The sequence below is a fragment of the Callospermophilus lateralis genome, unplaced genomic scaffold, assembly GCF_048772815.1.
Source record: "Callospermophilus lateralis isolate mCalLat2 unplaced genomic scaffold, mCalLat2.hap1 Scaffold_922, whole genome shotgun sequence".
Lineage (NCBI taxonomy): Eukaryota > Metazoa > Chordata > Mammalia > Rodentia > Sciuridae > Callospermophilus > Callospermophilus lateralis.
The window spans coordinates 125,250-139,251 of record NW_027517366.1 but is presented as its reverse complement, the minus strand read 5'-3'; the positions used below and the strand labels follow the sequence as shown (position 1 = coordinate 139,251).

General features: G+C 31.0%; 1 pseudogene; it reads left to right on the top strand.

Moving 5' to 3' along the window:
* LOC143641244 (uncharacterized) overlaps nt 1-13,675 on the top strand; it is a 60,766-nt pseudogene extending 47,091 nt beyond the window's left edge.
* The last annotated feature ends 327 nt before the right edge of the window (nt 13,676-14,002 follow it).

The following is a 14,002-nucleotide window of genomic DNA, read 5'->3' as shown; positions in this document are numbered from 1 at the left end:
TTTATTGATTGATTGTTTATCTTCTAAGTAGTGTGTCTCTTCAGTTCCGTAGCCCATTTTATTTAATTATTGGGAAATTTGTTTTTTGGTATTAAGTTTTTTTTTAAGTTCTTTATATATTCTGGAAATTAGGTTTCTATTTGATGTGCATGTGGTAAAAAATTATTCCTATTCTCTGGTATCACTTTTCGCCTCACTGATTGTTTCTTTTTCTGAGAAGAATCTTTTCATTTTGAATTCATTTAATCTAGTGACTCTTGTTTCTATTTTTTGTGTTTTAGTAGTATTCTTAAAGAAGCAAAATTTCAAATCCCCTACCTGGGATTACAGGTGTATGAGATCATGATAGCAACACAATTCATCTTCATTTCAAGCCCACTTTCTTAAGAGGCTTTCATCATAGGATGAAAAAGAAAATGTTATAGACAGGACATTGGGTCTAAGGCCATGTCATAAAATAAGGAATATACCATTAATCAATTTAAATAATAGACTCAAATCTTTGGATCTGGGGAAAACATATATGTATGTATATATTACACACACACACACACACACACACACACACACACACACACACACCATACACTTTCTCGTTAAATCTCCTTGCCCTCACTCAGGGCAGTTTCTCTCTAGTTTTTTTTTTTTTTTTTTTTAATCTTCCTGAAGTGAGGACAAGCATAATTTTCAAATATAGTTCTGTGAACTGTGATTTTTTTGGAGTCTTGACATAGTTTTGAGGGTGCTGTTCCAAAAATACATATAATTTTATTAGTAATATTTTAAATACATAATGGTAATTTTTACATAGTGGAAATTATGGGTTATAATATAAAATAAAATTTTCACTATTTTTATACTAATCCTAAAAAAATAATTATCTTTTCACCTCATATAATTTTAATGTTCAATATGTTTCCATACAAGAGAAGTTAACTGAAATTTTACAAGATTGTCACTGTATTATTTCCATCAATAAATAATATATTTACATATATAATCTACAAATTCAAAGGGCCTCATATGCAAGTTTAAATGCAAATGCTTTTCTGGGTTGGCTGGATTTTACTTCTTCAAGGATACCTTGCCTTAAATTTGCTGCAGTCTGAGGATCTGGATTTCAATTCCCAGTGCCTCAAATGAAAAATCAGTAAATAAATAAATGTACAGGCAAGACCCTACATTTGTGACATCATTTATTTCTGGATTTGAGGTTATCTCCTTACTCTCAAAAAATTCGCTAGGCTCAGATTGAGCGTATGAAGACATAAGTTGTGTCTGATCAGGACCCCTTATATAAGCATTTTCCAAACTACACATATTCAATAAAGAGAAGCAAGTTTTGACCATCTGGTGTGAAGTCTGTAAGATTGGGTATTCATTTCTAGTCTTTCTCACTTATGTTCAGTGAGCCTGATTTTTTCTCCTGTATAGATACTTTGTGATTTATAGAGAGGACATGTGGTTCCTTAAAATACAGTAAATGATGAGTGTGCAGTGAAATCCTGAGACTGGATGGTGAGTCTGGTTGAAACTGGCTGCACTGACTATGGTGGGAACTGGCAATGGTTGGTTAGAATCCCTGGTTTAATCTTTGTTTTTTGCAGTCCTGTGTCTTCTTCTGAGAAAGGTCAGCCATGAATTTCCACTGGCCAGTCAACTGGACCATATATTATCAGTAGACACTGGAAGTCCTATAGTATCCTATAGAATATCTTCAGACCTTACCTTAAATTCTATGTGAGAACATTTGTGGCAATATTTCTGAATCTTCTCAGATTGTGTTATGTATTCTGGAGTGAAGAGATCATCCCAATCACAACTCCATGTATTTTTTCCTCTAGGAGTGGGGTGAGATACTCTATAGGTATATCAGTTTTTCTTTCCTCCTGAATTCATTCTCCTTCATTTTGGAGATTGTGGTTTTGTGGATTGAGCCAGAGGTACTGTACCACTTAGCTACATACCTGCTACTTTTAATTTTTTTTATCTTCAAACAGTTGCTAAGTGTGATTTTAAATTTATGCCCCAGTATTGTGAGTTGTATTTATATAAAAATTTTAGCTTCCTGTTCAATGACAACTTCCAACTTCTCCCTTTCACAGTATTATCAGTTAAATTTTTGCAGTATTATCCGTTATTTTACCCATATTATATTTCAAATGAACATGGTATTTTCAATTGTTATACTAAAAACTGGATGAGACTTTAAAGCCTTTTTTTTTGTACTCTGGGTGCAATGATACATGCATATTAATTCCAGAGACTCAAGTGGCTAAGTCAGTAAGATTGTAATTTCAAAGTACACATGAGGAAATTAGGTAGACTAATTAGACAATTAGAAAAACCTGTCTCGAAATTTTAAAACATGGCTGGTTATGTAGCCCAGAATTAACATGCTGGTGTTTCAAATCCCCAGTACCATAGAAAAAAATCAAAAGCACAAAATTTTTTTTGTTGTTTTTTAGCATTTTACATGATTAAAAAAAGAAGAATTACTTGATCTTGAAAAAATCATGTGTTTCTATTCTTCCTTTGTGTCTCCAAATGCAGACGACCTGTCAGAGTGTCTTTATGCTCAGATTTTCTTTTGTGGAATGTATATGAGAGCATTCTCATTTCATACTCTGGTATTTTCCTGAAACTGTGTTTCAGAACAATGTAATATGAGGATTCCACAGCTGGCACATCTAATGCCTCTCATAAGTCCAGACCAGTACTTGTTCAAGAGCAGTATAAATGTAGAGAGCTTAGTTTCTCAAAGAAATAACAGAGAACTCCCAACTTCCATTTATTTAAAAATGTCTTCACTAATTTTATACTCTATCACAGTGTTTCTTTCTTCCATATTCATATAATTGGAGTACTACTTACTATTCCACTTTTTCAGAGTAGCCATACTAACAGCTGTGCTCATGCAGAAAATCTTATAGAAAATCTTATAGTACCATTTTTCTTCACTAATATTCAAGATTTTAGCCCATTACACTCTTTGCACACCAATGTCAACACACTCTTTTTTGATCTAGGGAGATTTGCACCTGCACAGTTACCAGTGCTTTCAATGCTTTGAGGTTTCAGATGTGGTCCATTGAATGGAAAAAGTTAATATCAGGAAAAATTACTTACAGAAAAAATTGGTTACGTCTGGTGTTATTAGTAAAGTGAGCTGTGTGAGAGAGCTCAGGAAGTGCTAAACTGCCACTTTGGCTTTCAGTGGTGGTCTGTAATTCCCTGATAATTTTTTGGTACTGTCTAGATAAAAGTTGAACTGTCAGAAACAACTATTTGCATTTTTAGAGAATGTTGGCAAATCCATCTAAGGGATTAAGGGGTTACCTTCAGATTTAACACCTCTTCCACTCTGGTCTAATGGAATAAACCCCATGGATCTTGCATGGCCAGAGAAAACCACTTATCCCCCCCCCGCCCCCCGGAGTAAATACTCATGTATATCTTATTCCTTCCTCTGTGTGTACAGATAAATTAGCATTTAAACTACAGGCAATTTAGAGTTAAATAATATATTTCAAACCCAAATCAATCTTTCTTTTTTTTATATTAACACTGGTTTTGGGCATTTTTGTTCCAGTAATTTTGCATATTGCTCAAATCAGAAAAATCGTCAAGTGCATTCTACTTATCTCTTTGTCGATATTTTTTTTTTCAGTTTTCCAATATGTGTGCCTCTAATTCCTTTACAGTTTTTAGAAGGACTCAAAACAGGAGTATATATTTATTTGGTGTGTATCCATAAATGGAGGGAGGCTTATATTCTGCTTTTATTTATTTTTATTTTATTTTTTAAAATTATCTCTCTTTATATCTGCTCTTTGGTGGATGCTTGTGTATAATTCCAGTGTCACGCAAATTCTGCACACAAGTCACTTTTGTAATCTATTCCTTTCATTCTAACATCTTCCTTGAGGTTGGATTATAGCATTCATTCACATTAAATATTTTATTCATATGTTTTGATTTATATACTTATAATAATGAACAATAAAAATATATTTGCATACATATGAACTGCCCTATGTAGTTTTCTGTATTGTGATTTCTTTATCTTAAAATTACTACACTGTTATAATATTATAACATAAATTAGTGTCAGGTAATGATCACTAATACATTTGCTCTTATATATGAGAGAGTACTTGTCTAATTGTATATACATTCATCTTTCCAGGAAAATTTTAAAAGTTTTTGCTTTGATTTCTTCTTTAACAAAAAGTAAACAATGGTAAAATTATGACCAGTTATTATTAAAGGGCACCTTGGGAAAAATGATCATTTTCATAATAGTTTTATCCTTTTTAAATATGTTGAATATTAGAGGTTTTTAAATGTTCTCTTCTGTATTTTTATTTTCTCAAATACTGCATAATCCTTTTGTAAACATACATGCATATGAAATGCAACATTCATGTGTCATCAGCATAATCCAAACATGGTATTTTATAGTATGTGTCAAACTGGATATAATATATCAACAAAAATTCTAGCTCCTAGAATTTACTTTTTACAAAATGTAATAATTATTTCTTCCTCTTTAGCCATGCCCCTTTGTTTCAACTCTGGAAGAATGTGGCTGTATTCTCATGTACAGTTGCTGTAGTTTTAGTCTCTGTTTCCTGTGTGGGTATATCATATATATATGATTACAAAACAGTTTCTACAAATGGATAATAAAAGCTTAAATTATTATTTTATTTTTTATTGCATTAATTCCACGTATTCATCAACACTATTTAATTCATCTATATGATGTGATTTTATTCAATGTTATCTAATTTCTAAAGATTTTGAGTTTTCATGATTATTGAACAATTAAGTTTATCCTTTTTAAGTGACTCTTCAAGATTTTTTGTTTTTCTTTTGCATTCTGTTGTATTTCTTCTTCTTATAAGTGTTTGATTATATGTGAGGAAATTAGGGTTTTTTTACCTTGTCAGTTTTGAAGCTTTTAATGTAATCATTTCATGAATAGATTTTTTTGTATTGATATTTTGTAATTCATAAGTTTAAGTCTATTATATTGTATAATTTTTTAAACAAAAAAAACTTTTTTTTTTCTTTTGTGATATTAGGGATTGAACCAAAGTGTCTTAATGCTGAGCATATTCTCAGCTATGTTTTAAATTTTTTTTCCAGATGGGGTTCGCTCAATTTCTTCAGTTGGCCTTATATTTTTAACTTCATGCCTTAGACTCCAGAATAGTAGATATTTCAGGTGTGCACCACCATATGAACCCTATCTTTTGTATGTAAACTTTTGAGCTTTGTACTTTCTTATATATTTCAGTATCATTTATTAATAACTTATATTCAGCATTTAATGTGTCAAAATATGTTGTTATATTTTATAAGTAAAGGGATATCACATTTTATTATCACACTCTTTCCCCAATATCCTAGCATGTTTTAAGAGTTTTGTTTTTGGTGTTTTCTGTAGTTCCACCATTTATTTTATTATGAGGTTTACCCTGGTTGATTTTACTTCGTAGCATCAATAATGTGGCATCATGGTATTTTGGTTAGCTGTAGACTTTATGTACAACCATGGATCTTGCAAGTGTCTTATCCATGTACTAGTCAATACCATCTAGATTCTGTCATTGCACTCAGAGAATTGGCAAATTGCACAAGATTCTTAGAATAAATTTTCCACAGTGTATTTCCATAAAATGAGAATCATTATATATGACTATATTTGCAATTATATACTGTATAATTGATATAATTTTTATTTGTTGAATTTTCAAATTTGCTCGTGTTTTTTAATTGTATCTGCTTTTTAAAAATTTGTACTGAAGATTGAACCCAGGGGTGCTCTACAATAAAGCCACATCCTAAGCTTTTTTAAAAATATTTTATTTAGAGACAGAGTATTGCTGAGTTGCTAAGTGCCTCACTTGGTTGCTCAATACAATATATATAAGACAATATTATATATAATATAATTTTGTCTTAGAATTTATGATCCTTTTTTTTATCCTCCTCAGTCACTGGAACTACACTTGTCCATCACTAGACTGGACTCATTTGCTTTTTAAAAGCACCAACATTTATACTGGTAACTCTGTGGTATGTTTATCTTTAATAGCTTCTAATTTTGCTCTTTTGCTTAAGACTTTCTTTACTTTTTGTTTTTAAATTTTACTTTTTATTGGGATGGATGACTTGGTAATAAATTCTAGTCATTTTATGGCTTATTAATTTTTTGTATGTTTTATTTTCACCACAGGTATAGATAAAATCCAATTTTTCCAGCTGTATGGAGGTCTAAGTGAAACATAATAATCTATATGGTTATTGTTAAAGAAATGGAACCACAATTTTACCCAGTTTTTTGACTGAACTGTATATTCCCAAAGGACATAAAATCAGCATACTACATTGACACAGCCACATTAATATTTATAGCAGCATAATTCACAATGGCTAAGCTATAAACCCAACAATTTAATGATGAATGGGTCCATTCAATGATGACAGGATAAAAAACTGTTGCTTATGTACACAATAAACTATGAATCGGCCATAACGAAGAATGACTTTATGACATTTGCCAGGAAATGGATGAATCTGGAGATTTTATGCTAAGTAAAACACACCATTTCTTCAAAACCAAAAGTTGAAAGTTATTGCTGATATGTGAAATCTAAAACTCATAAAGTGAGGAAGGGTAAGAAAAGAAGATCAGTAGATTGTACAATGGTAAACAGAAAATAAATAAATAAATAAATAAATAAATAAATAAATAAATAAATAAATAGGACAAGGATAGAAATATAAAAGATATATATCTGTAAGTGAATCCTACCATTATAGCCACCAACAAGAACTGGATTTTAATTAGGATAAGATATATCCCATGGTTGCATAATACCATAAAAATTGATTTTATTGTCAGGTAGAACTAGAAATAACCAATAAAATTTTAAAAAAAATTGTTTGAAGAGCTGTATGTATATTTTATTATAAATATCATACAATATAAACACTGATCAAATATTTTATATATATAATTTGGTATGTTAAAAAATGTTAAAATTATAAAAAGGAAAATTCAAACAGTATTGTTTTTGCTATTTTTTATATTAATAATATACATAAAAACCATATAATGTTTGAACTTAAATAAACTATTAAATATTTCCATTAAGTGGTCTGTCTACCTTGTTAAATTTCAAAATTTGTCTTATACCATTGATTTTAGAATTACTAAAGATCTCACTACACATTCAGTATAGCCAGCTCTATCAGAGACATAACAAATGAGATTCTACACATTAGTTAATCTCTGGTTAGAGGTTTTACAATTAAAATTTGAGGATTTCTTTTCTTAATTACCACGATTTTCTGATCTGAAAAATATATTTAATTTACTTTTTTGAACTTAATTCACTTTTTATGCAGAAGTAGATAATAGTATCATTGTGTTCCAAAAACACTACCTACATGATAGTCTACTAACTCTAATTTCAACTGTAATTACATTACAGACTGTGCAAATATTCCTGGCTTCAATGTGTTGTTTATTTACCTATTCTTATTTTAGGAACTGTTAACATTTATGGATGTAGCCATTGATTTTTCTGAAGAGGAGTGGGAATGCCTTCAGCCTGCTCAGAAAAATTTATATAGAGATGTGATGATAGAGAACTATAGAAAACTTGCCTTCCTGGGTACGTTTAATTTCCCTTTAAAATTATTAATTACTGATTATTATTTAATTTACTTCTGTTGCAGAGTATCTTCTCGGATCTTCTCTATAAAAATGAGTTTAGATTTGTGTTTCAAAGAAAAAGGGCATTTTTAGTAAAAATATTTTACTCTATTTCTTTCTCTCTCTCTCTCTCTCTCTCTCTCTCTCTCTCTCTCTCTCTCTCTTTATATATATAATTTTACTCTTTAACCTGTCTCTTTCTTTGTGTGTTACACATCCTTCACTTTAGATAAGTAGTACCTAGTATAATTTAGTGATGTAAACTAATGTAGACTAAACATAACAGGGGACACAGTTGAGGCATTCAAATGTCAAGGAGAAAACCAAACTAAAAAATGTTGAAAGAGTAGTTATCCAGCAGAAGAAATTTTCAGAAGCTTAGGTTTATTTATGTCGTGCTGGTCAAGTGGAACCTCATATATTACATAATTTTATTGGTTATGGCTGTTTGAGAATAAAATGTCTATTCAATATTTTCATTGTAATCATTGAACACATACTGCCCTATATTTATCAAATTTTCAAATTCCTTGTTGTTCTCTGTTTTCTTCTTTAGTGATGTCCCAGTTTTTTCAGAATAACCATCAAAACTTACCTTTTGTTGTGTAGGCCAGCTTAATCTGTTTCAAATCTTCTTGTGAGGAAACCTTTTAAAAAGCAAACAGAAGAGGGAGACACACAGAGAGTGAAAAAGAAAAAAGAAACAAAACTGGCCACCCCTCTTAACAGCTGAACATATAATACCCCAAATTACATAGCTTCTGATACCATGACTACATTCTAACTCAGGGTTTCTTTAACCCCAAGTGCTAGCTAACCATAATTATATACAGTTAATACAAATATAGAGCCCCTTCTTGCTAATAAAATTACCAGAGAAACTAGATAGTGCACCTGTAGAGTTGTCTTAATAGCTTCAGAGAGAAACTGCTGCGCATTACAATTGTGGGACTCAGGGTGCCAGTTACAATCAAACCCACACTTTCCTGTCTATTCCAAGGCCAGAATACCTAATAACTGCCCTCTTTTTTTAAGGCCTTTTGAATAAATAATATTACTTATTTCCTTAATGCTGTTGGGGGAAAAAAATAGGGCAGGCATAGACAACAGCAAGTTCCAACATCAGTAAACATCCACCTATGAATATTTTTGACTCTGATGAAATGTAGTAAACATCAAGTTAACCAATCCAACAAGTCCAAAATCCATCATTTTGTTGAACCTTGTTAATGATATCTTTAAGGTAATCTAAGTCTTTTGAAATAAAATTACTATTATAACTTAAATTGAAGAAACACATGGTATTAAACTTCTGATATATTTTATGATGTAACAATAATAGACAATCAATTTCAGCATGATGTCAAGTATGGCTTGACAATGTTGTTTTTGTTTTTTATTAAGCATATTTACATTCATGGAGGCATGAATAATACTGTTTTTGATTGCATAGGCGAGTTTCATAGTAGTTTTATAAGCTGGTAGATCTAGTCCAGTAAACCCACCAAGGAGAAGGTCAAAGCGTTAAATTCTGCCTTAGAGAGAAGCTTCACTGAATAATCACAGGTTTTATCAAGAGGAATAGATCTTTTATTAATAAATTGCACAGGATGGAGACTTATTAAATACTATGTGGATGGTATGACACATTCTTCTGAGACAACAATGAATACCATGAGACATTTTTGCAGGTATATCACAATTTTATGCAAGTGAGTCAAGATATTGTAATGGGTTCTAGAAGTCCAGGATCTAACAGTACTGAATTTTCCAGAGCTGGTGTACAAAAACAGAGCAAATTTGTTAGTAAGACCAAAGCATTTACAGAGTTTTGTGTGAGTTTAGCAATCAAAGCAGTAACAAAGATATCTAGAGTACATTCTAACCCCATTTTAGCCAACACCTATTGAGCTGAGGCTGTTAATGGTTTTATATCTCCCCAAGTAACTAGCATTCAAGTATCTTGGGGTCCTCTTTTGAAGTTTCTCCTCTTTTTAGGAGAATGATTATTCTCTTGTTGGGATGAACTCTTATCTTCCAGGGTTAATTGAAACATAGAAATCAGCTTGTGAAGTCCCTGATGTATATTTAAAATTGCTATTTTTCAAGCATGAAACTAGAATCCAAACAGGACATGTTGGCATAAGTGTAGCAGTCTAAGCTTTTCCCCACGTGATCAAAGGCATAGGATCTTGTCGTGCTGGTCAGGTGAAAGCTCATATATTACATAATTTTATTGGTAATGGGTGTTTGAGAATAAAATGTCAATTCAATGAAGATGACCAATTTTGAGTATTAACTTTGTGTTGTATATTGAACACATTAACTGTAAATAAAACAATATTTAATGCATATTAATATAAGAGAGGCTAGATCATTGTTTGTTTCTGCTTTAAAAGGCAAGTATTAGGATACAATTTGCTCACTCAACGGAAGCTCGTCCAAAAGAATTATGAGAAATTTCATGATTTAAAACTATATCTCATTTATTAAAAAACTGTGCAAAAGGATGAAATGCAAAGGCAGGAGCATTATGCATCATTAAACAAATAGGGCCTCTAGGAGCAGATCTTGCTTGGTTTTTTTCCATGCTCTCTGCTGGAAGTGACTTGACATTTTCTTTTTAGATTCAATTCTGTTAGTATATTTTTTCTTTTGTTTTGTGTTTTACAATAATGCACTAGTAATCATAAATATTTTGAAGTGAATAAGTCATTATACTTCTACTTTGTAATTTTTTTTTCACATTTTTTAATTTTTAAATTTTAATTAGTTATTTAATTTCTGGATCTTTTTTATTGTGGCATGCTTGCATTTTCTCACACTTCATACACACACACACACACACACACACACACACACACACATATATATATATATATATATATATATATATATATATATATATATATACATATTTCATATATATATATACACACACACATATTTCCCACTTCTCTTTATACATCATATAGATTTTTTTTTACAGTATTTTACAAGTTGCTTAGACTTGTCTTAGACTTGGTACTGCTTGACAAGCCTCTCCCATATTTGTAGAATTTCAAATTTGCACACTAGGAATGCCCCTCTCATTTTTTCTTAAAGAATTTTTCACATAAACATCGTGCTCATTGACGTTATTATTTTTCAATTTTACTCTCTAAAACATTTTAAAAATAATTATTTAGTGTTCTTTGAATAATTCATAACTGTCAGTATCCTAATGTTAAATTTCTAATGTTTTATTTTTCTTTTTTTGTCACTTGGATTTAGCCATGCTTCTCTTTGTTTATATTTGCTGTACTATTTTTTATTTCTTCATTAAAGGAGCCATCAGCAGATTATATAGTCCCTTTTCGGGAAAAAAGTATAAAAACTTTTAAATAAATAAAAATAGGCAAAAACAGTGTTGCATTCTTGTAATATTTGCTATTTGGGAGGCCATGCAATAGTACTTCACGTTTGAGAGAAGTCACAGAAATTTAGAAACAGCATGGCTCAAACAATTTTAAAAAGACTTGTGTTGTAGTTCGTGATATAGAATTTTGGGGGTAATCTCAAGCATTACACATGAAACATTTAAGGGTGGATGACCTAATAATCCAGAATTGCCAGTACTAAATATGTATCCATGAACAATTAAATCAGAAAATTGAAGATATACCTCTGCTCTTGTGTTTTGTGCCAACATTTCTGTCAGTATTAAAGCTAGAGACTCAATGTGTGTGCCCATCAATGCCAAATGTTTAAAAATATGTACTTATATACTATTACTATTTAGTTATAAAATATTTTGCCTCTTAAAGGGTTATAAGAAATATATGCAGGACTTTGAATTAAGTGAAAGGTTGCAGGTATTTAGATATTAAGTTGTAGGAGAACATGTGGAAGTCAGAAATTTAGTGAGCAAAATTTTGGTCACCAGGTACTGTGTTTTGTGTAGGGTTGATATTATATTCAAAGTTTCCATATTTTTATTTTATTGAGGATAATAGGGTCAAGAGCTTTATTTTACCACATAGTGAGTGTATTATGTTCTTCATAAATCCTATTAGAAGGAATACAATACCTCGTAAGAAAAAATTGATAATTATATGAAATAATGATTTTGTTAATTCATTCTATTTAGTCATTTTACCTTGTATATATATATTATAAAATACCATGATATATTTATAAATAAACAAAGTTGTATTTGTCAATAAAGGAAATTCTCATATCACACAAATGTAAAAATATAAAAATCAATTTATTATTCTTGATTTTTATGTGTTGAATTTATCCAAACATTATGGCCATAGGCTATGCAAGGCTTTTATAGTCTTTTAAAATGTTTTTATGAAACATTTTATAGACATATATGTGTGTATTTCTTAGTAAATTTTTTGTTCATATTTCTTTTTAAGAGTCCATTGCCTCTTTACCCTTGTTGAATATTTATGGTATTATCACTCAAAATCTACTGGTTATTTTCATGTCTCTACGTCATGGAAGACAAAAACCATAATTTGGTTACTCTGTGAAAAGGCCAGAAATGTTTGTATATGTTTTACATTTCTCTTATTCTACTGACAGTGAAGGTAGATGCTAGATATTTCCTAAATACACAATACTATCTTATGAAGGACAAAAGGCTTTTAATGATACTTTTCTACACTTAATTTATTACTCTTCTTAATGATGTTCTCCTCTTGGATACTGTGATCTGTACAATAATTTGGATAATATTCTCAAGGTAATTTTTCTGTACATTTTTATTGAACTAATATATTTTTTGGATTTTTAGTTACTTTGGATTTACTAATCTGTTACAGTCCTGATGTACTTATTTTACCTTAATTTCATTTTATGTGTGCAAAATATATTTATCCCAGTCTAATAGGTATTTTTTTAATTTTTGTTTATTTCAGTCATGACTCCTAATCATACCCAAGAATATTCACCAGAAAAGGGCCTAAAACATATGTTTCATGAATTGATAAGTGCAAAATATAAAAGTTGTGATCTTAAATATTTACCACAAAAGAAAATATTGAAAACTACAAGTGAGAGTGAACACCAGAAATCATATAAAAATTCAGGCCTTATTCACTACCAGAAAATTTATACTGGAGAGAAGCCCTACAAATATAAAGAATGTTGCAAAGCTTTTAGTAAAAAAAAAAAAAAAAAAAGGTCTTATTTACCACAGAGAGAGCCACAATGGAGAGAAGCCATACAAATGTAAAGAATGTCCCAAAGCTTTTGGTAGAAAATCCCACCTTATTAGCCACAGCAGAACTCACATTGGAGAGAAGACCTACAAATGTAAAGAATGGCAAAGCTTTTGGTCAAAACTCAGGCCTTATTCACCACAGCAGAACTCTCACTGGAGAGAAGCCCTACAAATGTAAAGATTGTGGAAAAGCTTTTCATAAAAAATCACACCTTATTTACCACAGCAGAACTCACACTGGAGAGAAGACCTACAAATGTAAAGATTGTGGCAAAGCTTTTAGTCAAAAATCAAACCTTATTTGACACAGAAAAAATCGCACTGGAGAGAAGCCCTACAAATGTAAAGATAGTGGGAAAGCTTTTGGTCAAAAATCACAGCTTATTTACCACAGCAGAACTCACACTGGAGAGAAGCCCTTCAAATGTAAAGAATGTGCCAAAGCTTTTGGTCGCAAATCAGTCCTTATTCGCCACAGCAGAACTCAAACTGGAGAGAAGCCCTACAATTGTGAAGATTGTGGCAAAGCCTTTGGTCAAAAATCAGACCTTATTTGCCACAGGAGATCTCACACTGGAGAGAAGCCCTACAAATGTAAAGATTGTGTCAAAACTTTTGGTCAAAAATCACACCTTATTTACCACAGCAGAACTCACACTAGAGAGAAGCCCTACAATCAGCTCTTTAATCACACAGAGCCTCTTTTTTTTCTCTCCCCTAACATCTAAAGCACACTTACTGCCTCTGCATAAAGGACTTGGTGCTCCTAATCATATTGATTTTACTATAATTAATTTTTAATGTATTTTCCAGGGTGTTGTGTATATACAGACCCAGATATTTTATCATATATTAACATAGCCATTTCCGCTCTTAAAGTGGGTTATTAACTGAGGACTAATCTATTATTGCTTAAGATGTTACGATGTTAACCCAATTATCATCTGTGTTCTGTCATGTACACTTTGGAATGGGGTAGTGACTAGGATTAAATTTACCAAATTGAGTCCCCAGGATTGTTGCTGAATTCTAATAATAGCTTTGTTCTCTAGCAG